Source organism: Dysidea avara, chromosome 11 (genome assembly GCF_963678975.1).
Source record: "Dysidea avara chromosome 11, odDysAvar1.4, whole genome shotgun sequence".
Classification (NCBI taxonomy): Eukaryota; Metazoa; Porifera; class Demospongiae; order Dictyoceratida; family Dysideidae; genus Dysidea; species Dysidea avara.
Window position 1 is genome coordinate 6,189,212 of NC_089282.1, and position 8,082 is coordinate 6,197,293.

The 8,082-nt window shown below is 37.7% G+C and overlaps 1 pseudogene; it reads left to right on the forward strand.

The window, feature by feature from the left end:
• Positions 1-3,153: 3,153 nt before the first annotated feature.
• On the forward strand, positions 3,154-5,216 carry LOC136239348 (uncharacterized; annotated as a pseudogene).
• Positions 5,217-8,082: the final 2,866 nt, after the last annotated feature.

Sequence of the window (8,082 nt, forward strand, 5' to 3'; positions counted from 1 at the left end):
TGCTATACTCTAACTGTTTTAGTTGTAGTTGTAGTACTGAGTCATTGTGATATATATGTTGAATAAGGCTATGAACTATTCCTTTTCTAAGTTTGACTACAAGGAAGGGGTCTTCTAAGCTACACATGACTGAATTAGGGATTAAATGTCCACCAGTGTATCTGCAGGTGTAAGTGACCTCCCCTGTTTCCCTACTTTTTCTACTGTACGATGTATGATCCTTAATCGAACTTAAAATTCCTAATATTTCCCTATATGTACTTGTTTGTTTATTTTTTGGTCACATTATTATTATCCACTCAAAACTTGCCAAGCTGTAAAAAAGAGTGCGGCCCTCAAAAGCCTGGGTGAAAAAAGTTGTGAAATCAAAGGTGGCAGCCAAGAAATGGCTTCAATGATGTAAATTTTAACAATGCACACAGCCATTACTAAAATTTTTTAGCATTAACATCATTGCAGCCATTTCTTGGCCGCCACCTTTGATTTCACAACTTTTTCACCCAGGCTTTTGAGGGCCGCACTCTTTTTTTACAGCTTGGCTGTTTTTGAGTGGATTTCACTTCTTTTTTGTATTTGTTTATTATTTCTTTTTATCTACAGATCATAGCTAACTGCTACAAGAACAATGATGACCTTACAGGTGATACAGAAAATTATAAATTACATACTCATCGGAGACAGTTACCAACACAGAGAGAAAACCATTACTGATGAAAAAGAATCAGTTTAGACACAGGTGTCCTCGGACGCATGGTACCACAAACATAGTTGCTAGTTCATGCACGCATGATGGCTATATATATACTTGAATATAAAGTTATACTAGGTCTATATGTATTTATTTCCACTACAGTAATTTATATGAAGTGAATTGATATGCATGATTGTAGGACATTCATATTGAAAACTTTTGCATGCTTTTGAAACAATTCAAATTTTCATAAAATGAGCTGAGTACATGTTCCTGTAATTTATGTGGACTCCACTTGTATATATTGTGTGTTATCACAGGAGGTGAAACGAGGATCATCCAAAGTAGAATAGCCTGTTGTAACAAAGAACTGTAGATGACCAAGTAATGCTCTGCTCCTATATTTCTAGAAGAAGCCAAAGGACGCTAAGTCAGGCCATAGCATTGACTAGAGCAAGTGGATTTCTACCAGGTTCACCTCCAGAACACAAAGAGTAGCACAAAGAAAGTATTGTTTGGTGTCCCCCAGGGCACTGTACTTGGACCCCTAATGTTCTTACTATACATTAATGACATAGACCTTAGAGACCATCTGAGATTGGAACAAATTACCCCACTGAATTATTGAATCTGATTCACTCAATGAATTTTCTGATTATTTTCACTGATACCCAAAGCTGGACCTAGCTACTTATTATTATGTATATTAATTATAATTATGTCTTATTTGTGTAGCTACCTATTTAGTTATTGTACATTTTTGTGCTGGAGCTGTGATATTTCAGCTCCCTGGGATACTATCAGGCAACAAGCTGCCTATCCCAGTCACAAATCAATCAATCAATCAATCAGAGTATTCAATCATAGTTTTACAGTGACTGTTCTATTAGAGTATCTCGATTTTTCATGCAAATGTGAAAAGATGCAGTTGCTCAACTTTAAACAAAGCAAATCCTGCACCTTTTTACTGGGATATGATTTCCAGGCTGTTGTATCACAAGTTTTGCTAGCATAGCACTTATTGTGATGATTATGATGCTGATGATTGGTGCGAGTCAGTCACCCTAGTCTGTTCGCAGACCGCCTGGGGGCGAAACTATGTTAATACTACAAATATACCACTGATCAATATGAAAATGGCTCTGATTTGATGAAATAGCTAATAGACTGAGTCTCAAAGTGTTGCAACAATAATATGGTGCTAATGCTCTAATAGAGCGCACGTTTTTGCTTTTGCTGAAATCATCTAATAGAACACACATAGAATGTTCTAGATTTTCTATTGGTAGATAAGTTTTACATATAATGCTAGAATTTTCATTTATACTGTAGAAATTAAGTGAAGTGATCAGCCGAGATAGCAGTGGTTCAGTGGTTAAGGATGCAGGCATTAGGTATGGAGGTCCTTGGTTCGAACTCTAGTGATGATCAGTTGATTTTTTCGACATATTTTATGCACCTTTTTTTGCCCCCCAGTGACTACTCTATTAGAGTATCTCGATCCCGCAATTTTACACTTGCTCGGTTTTTGCTTTATAACTTTGTAGCTGTACGTCTGTTGCTGTTCTAACCACCAAAAGGCACTCCTACGATGATCAGCCTATGTACACACAAATTTTCAAGTTATTCCTCTACTCGGTTTACCCTGTAACCGTGACAAAAGTTTCATCTTTTTTATGTGAATAAATGCTCATATATAACTCCTTGGATATTTATCAGATTCATAGCAAACTTGGTTCATGAATGTACTGTTATAAGGTATGTGTTCCTATTATGAGTCGGGAGGTATTATGGGTCACCTTTCAAAATCTAATAAAATGCTTGCGTCGGAGGATAAATTCTATAAACTATCTACCTACGCATCAAGGCAAGTAAGCAAAGCCCTATTATGCCCCTCATCACTATTACGCATGCGCAAAATTGTTTGATGGTGCGCTTTAATTTTCTTTGATAAACACGAGGATAAACAAATCAAGTGAACACGTGGAGAAGACTGTTAAGGGAAAAGGTGTGAGTCGTAACTTATAAATAAATGTAGGCATAAGCGACTTATGATAATTATTACCCACGCTTCTCAGTTCTGCTTTCATTCATGTGACTGTAGACTGATCCTCAACTGGTCCAGTGGACTCCGTCGCAAAAGGCTTATATATAAGTCGCACTGAAGAAGCCATTTACGTTTTAAATAGATTCATTAGTCACTTCCTCAATTATGGTGCAGGCGGGTGACCGTCTTTGAACGTTTTCATTCAGGCTAAGGGTTAAGTCTTAAACTGATTAAATAATTGTCTTTGTTTTAGTTGAAGAGCATGGTTAAGCAGAACCATGCATGAGTTGAGTATGCTTATGTGTATAAACATGCAAACTTTTATGGTACAGGTATACTGAATGTGTTTAATATTTTTATATAGGATATGGCACTCTCTAAGCCTCCACAGCGTAAACTTTGGAGCAACGAAAGTATGATTGCTGCTTTAACTGATATAGAGAGAGGGGAGCTGACAATTAGGCAAGCGTCTATGAAGTACAACATACCATTTGAGACTCTCAGAAGGAGAGTTACGAATGAATTTGAGATGGATTGTTGAATTGGTCCACCAACTGTGTTAACCAAGGATGAAGAGGAACAGTTGGCTGTCTATTGTGTAAGTATGGCAGACATGGGGTTTGGACTTACAAGATGTGATGTTATGGAGAAGGCTTTTCAAATTGTGGAAAAGTCTGGGAGGTATCATCCTTTTAATGAAGGCACAACAGGGCGGTCTTGGTTTGATGGATTTAGATCCCGCCATCCAAATCTTACCTTAAGATCAGCTCAATCCCTTTCACATTCCAGAGCATCTAATGCAAACAAGGAGACTATAACAGACTTCTTTGAAAAGTTGGGAGGCCTTTGTGCAAGGTTGAATTTGCTGGCAAAACCAATGCAAATATATAATATGGATGAAACTGGTATTTCAATTGTTCATAAGCCTGGGCGGGTCCTAACCCAAGTGGGCAGACGTAATGTATGGAGTATAACATCAGCAGAAAAGGGTAAAACCCATACTATTTTAACATGCGTTTCAGCCTCCGGTTACGCTCTTCCACCTTTCATGATATATCCACGAAAGAGGATAGCAGAGAATCTGAAGGTCAGTGCTGTACCAGGAACTGCTTTCCATTGCAGTGATAGTGGCTGGGTAAATAGTGGATTATTTTGCAAGTGGCTTGATTTCTTTGTCAAGCTAATCCCACCGTCTCGACCTGTTCTCCTTCTACTTGATGGTCATGTTTCCCATATGTCCATTGAGGCAATTGAAGTGGCTAGGAGTAATGAAGTTCACATGCTGTGTATACCGGCTCACACTACCCACATACTACAACCTTTAGATGTAGGGGTCTTCAAGTCCTTTAAGAGCAACTATTATAAAGCATGCAGGAAATATATTTTGGATCATCCAGGAAGAATAATCACTACAGATGTAATTGCTTCACTTGTTGCAGTTGCTTGGCCAAACTCAGTGACCCCTATAAATATAATGTCTGGATTCAAGAAGTGTGGAGTATATCCACTGAATCCTGGGGAAATCACTGATAGACAAATTGCTCCATCGAACACTACATTTTGTTCAAAGAAAGACAGAGTTTCACAGATGGTCAATGAATTTGAGCTTGATGTATCAACACAGCAACAGTCCAATGATGAAAAGGAATCTCTTTACAGAAAAAGATATGATGAAGGCTATGATGTACTTGATGATGAATATGTTGAATGGCTTAGACACAACCATCCAGAGTCTGTTCCGACATCCTTAGTCACTGGTAGTACCACTGTATCTTCTCTGTCTAGTGATACCCAGTCACCAGAGTGCAGTGCCAGCAACACAAGTATAGTCTCTACTCACTGTGGTAGTAGCAGCAGTAGCACAACCATCAGTACAACTTTAAGTGACATCCTTTCACTTCCAAGACCAAAAACACCAAGAACTAAGAGGAAAAAAGGTCTCAATACAAAAGCACTATGTATAACAGATACTCAAGTTTTGGAGGAATTACAAGAAAAACAAAAAGAAAAAGAGCGAAAGGAAGAAAAAAAGAAAGCACGTCAGCTTGAGAGAGAACATAGGAAACTAGAAAAACTTCGAAAAGACGAAGAAAAGAAAATACACAAAAAGACTGTACCAAGGAAAAAACTAGTTAAACCACCCACCAAAGATAAAACAGACAACCTTAATGACCAACTACAATTTCTTTCTATTGATGATACTGGAAGTGAGGAGAGTGAAGCTGAGTGTCCTGCATGTGGTCTTGTGTATGGATGTCCTGATGATAATGAAGTATGGATTTGTTGTGATTGCTGTGGACAGTGGTGGGACATAAGATGTACAGAAATTAGTGATGAAGAAAATATTCCAGATACATTTGTATGTTCTGGGTGTGACTAATGCAGTAGTGAGTGTAATTGTTTGTAGTGACCATTAACAGTCTAACTTTATTAGTCATCCAGTTAATTAAATTGGTTATGTGGTTTGTAGCTGTTATTTTGTATGCTTGTATGATTTTGTCTGTTATGCATTCTGGTGTTGATAACAGTTAAAACCAGTTACCTTATATGAATTAAATTACAGAGTTTTGTGCATGAATTGCTTGAAAATTGTGTACCACAGATTTCTTGTGAGCTATCCTATGGTTTAAGAAAGTTTTTTGAAGCGACCCATAATACCATCACTGACTCATAATACGTGCAATGTACCAAGTTAAGGTTTTGATAGGGTGTGCCTTCTAAAGAATTCAAATCCCAAATATAAAACTATGTCTGTAATCTCCATTGACATAGTAACCTTTAACTGAGTTTTTATGTTTTATTGTTAAATGGTTGTGAAGATATGGAAGTGAAAGCTTAAGTGACTCATAATACCCACATATACCTTACGCTCTTTACTGGTGCCAAATATCGATACAATGGAGTTACAAGTTTGCGTTCTATAGCAATTTTTGCAAAGTGTGCAAAAAGAAATTGAAGCCCCCGTAGCCCCCCTATGGCGAAGAAAAAAAAATTATAAAATTTAACTTTGGCCACTCATATCTCAGAAACGGCTAGGGCGATTTCCTTCAAAGTTGGTATGTGGCGTGGCCTACCTGGCTTGGAACTAGTTTCAATACCTCTGTATTGAAACTAGTTCCAATCCGATAAGGGATCATGGAGCTACAAAGGTGTGAAATTAGCGTTTTCCTTCTTCCTGTAAATATACTCACGGTGTGGCGCGCCGGCTTCTTGGGCCGCATGACACACTATGGTATCGTGTGTCTTGATTGTTGAAACATGATATTATTATGACTTTCTTTTGATGTGGAAGACATACCACATCAAAAGAAAAAAATGGCACCAGAGTTAATGTTTCATCTGAGCATGTGCCCCAACTATTAATTGCTGACTCATGTGTCGCTTTCAACTGTGTTCAGCCCATTACACGGCACTGCAAATGAGAGAAATGCCTCTGCAATCAATCCAGTCAACACGAAAAATACAGACAATTCACGTGCCCCGACTATCATTCTATCAATTACTGACTTGAAAGTGGAAATGGTCATTACACTTTGATTTCAGCTATGTTCAGCCCGTTACACAACATTACAAACGAAGAACAGTATAAGAGAAACACCTTAGCAATCAATCCAGTCTCCATGGAAAATACAGACAATTCCCATTTATAGAGAAGCCATTGTGCTTCTGCAAATCGACACCTTGGGCTGTCAATAAAAATAAGTGGGACACAAAGAGGCACCTGTTGGGCTGAAGTGATGTCGAACAGTGAAAAAATCCTTAGCTGTTATTGTATTATGCTTAATAGCTTGTCTGAGGACATTAGTCAGTCAGCCAGTCAGTCAGTCAGTCAGTCAGTCAGTCAGTCAGTCAGTCAGTCAGTCAGTCAGTCAGTCAGTCAGTCAGTCAGTCAGTCAGTCAGTCAGTCAGTCAGTAGAAAATTCTCCTAAATAATTTTTTTTTTCAGATTTCGTAGCAACATTAAATATTTTCAGGCCGTACTGAAGGCACTTTTGGGATTGGTTATATGTTCCTAATCAATACTGCCAAGGCACCATGAACTATTGTGGGGCACGTTTTAAGGTGATAATTTTGGCCAGAAAAGCCCAAATCTTCATGATCCCTAATACCATACTGTATGATTACTAACACGCTAACTTACTTGTCCTCCAAACAGTTACTATTAATAGAGTACATGCATCTTAGCAATATATCAAGGGTTAATGAATTTGTGAATCTCATGATCTCCACTGACTCTCTGCTATCAGCTAACCCACTCCATACCTCCTATTATAGTTCCCACTATACACCTATTAGACACAGTATATTATTAACTCACCAGCAACTTGTGGGACACTTCGTCAAACACTGTTTAAGTGAAAAGCTGGAGTTATCATTTTACGATGTTTTCTCCATTTCGCTCCACTGGTCAAAGCTGTACTGTCACCTATAGTAATATGAATGCATAAATCCATTTATCAAACCTATAGCTACTGGATGTTTATATATATATACCATAGTGCAATACTTTTGATCTCAACCACAGGTGTGGTATATGTACTAGTAATAGCATGGGTAGCAGTGAAATTTGGGATAAACACCACTCTTGTTGTATTGGAAATTTACCATTTACCATTTCCTATACAACAAGAGTGGTATTTATCCCAAATTTCACTGCTACCCATGCTATTCCCAGTTAATACCATACTTGCTGCATACGCGCACGCTGTGCATTAGCTTTGCTATGTATGCAATTTGTCACTATGTACTAAACACGTGTCAACATTAATTGACGTTACATTGTTAACATAAATTCTAGCCAATGAAATTGCAATTAGCTATTGAGACTTTTGTATGGGCAGTGAAACAGGTACGGTATTAATATATATATATGTACCACTTTCACACCTCAGATCAAAGGATAGCCAGTGCATATATATCACATATCGCACTGACTCAAAATGTTAACGAGATATACGTACCGCTACCAGTGCGTATATCTCATTACACACTGCCTTAACAAGATATACGCACTGCCACCAGCACATATATCTCGTTAACTTGAGACATTGCACACCTAATAGGAGTGTACACTATATCCAGAAATCATCAGATTTTTTTGATGTTATACTGTTATCCTCTTCTGTTATATAGGGGATCAAGCAAGCTGTGATTGTGGGATTGAATTCTTCCAAACAACCTGTGATTGTGGGATTCAATTTTAATACATCAACAATAGTTTGTTTTTACTTTTGTAAATTAAAGTAACATAGTTAACACTAGTCTCTTAAAATTGCTATATTAGCAAAATAAAATCAAACTACTGTTTGATGTATTAAAATTGAATCCCACAATCACAGTTTTT